This window comes from Tupaia chinensis, unplaced genomic scaffold (genome assembly GCF_000334495.1).
Source record: "Tupaia chinensis unplaced genomic scaffold, TupChi_1.0 Scaffold144069_1, whole genome shotgun sequence".
In the NCBI taxonomy this organism is placed as follows: Eukaryota; Metazoa; Chordata; class Mammalia; order Scandentia; family Tupaiidae; genus Tupaia; species Tupaia belangeri.
In genome coordinates this window covers 64,609-65,571 of record NW_006203922.1, presented here as the reverse complement: position 1 = coordinate 65,571, position 963 = coordinate 64,609, and the positions used below count along the sequence as shown (strand labels likewise).

General features: G+C 41.7%; 1 pseudogene; it reads left to right on the top strand.

The window, feature by feature from the left end:
• Positions 1-798: 798 nt before the first annotated feature.
• LOC102484893 (vomeronasal type-2 receptor 26-like) overlaps positions 799-963 on the top strand; it is a 36,701-nt pseudogene continuing 36,536 nt past the window's right edge.

The window sequence follows — 963 nt, the reverse complement described above, 5'->3', positions numbered from 1 at the left end:
TTACAAAGTGAACATTTCAATATGTGAACATTTCTCTCCGGTCCAGTTGATCAAAATATCTTCAACCTATAACACCACACCTCCCCATTCTGTCAATGCTCTGCCTCTGTATCCCTCCTCCAGATATTCTTCCCTAGGCCCCACTACTCCACACACACCACATCTGGCATTCACATCCATCCCTTGTGTTTGTATATCTTTTAGCAAAATTCTCTCTAAAAAGAAATTCAATTAAAATTAAAATGTTGGTCAAAAAACATAGCATTTCAGTTAAACAAGAGGAATAAGTTTGAATGTTCTAATGTACATATCAGTGTAATTAATTACATTATATTGTATACCTGAATAATTCTCTGACAGTAGATATTGTGACCTCACTCAAGAAACAAGTTGTGAGGTAACACATATGTTGCTTTAATTATTTTATTTAATTTTATTGATTATTATGATTTCTTAATTCTGACCAAATTGAGAGAGGGAAATTGAGAAAGCAAGCTGCTAAGTCTGGAACTCAAACTGCAGTCAGCCACGTGGGAGTATGGCAACTTCACCGCCACACCACTTGCTGACCCTGGTAATAACACTAAATGGCTCAATTAACCCATCACTCAAAGTATACATCAGTTAAAATATCTTTCTTCATTTTATATTTTTATAAAAATCCAAAAATAGAAGTACAGAAATAAATTAATAAACAAGTCATGACAATTTTTCAAGAATATTTTTTATAAAGACTGGTAAGAGAAAAAATGTAACAGATAAATGTAGGGTCAAGAATAGAGTTCTTGGCACCGCGCCATGGCTGTGACCGGCGGTGGGACTTGCGCGGGCCCTCCCGGGCTCAGCGTGTCTCCTCCGGGACCAGCGCCAAGGCGGCGGGAGGCGGGCCCTGCGCCCCCGGGCCCCACGCCATGGCTGCGACCGGAGGCGGGACCTGCGCCGGCCCCCCCGGGCTCCGCCCGT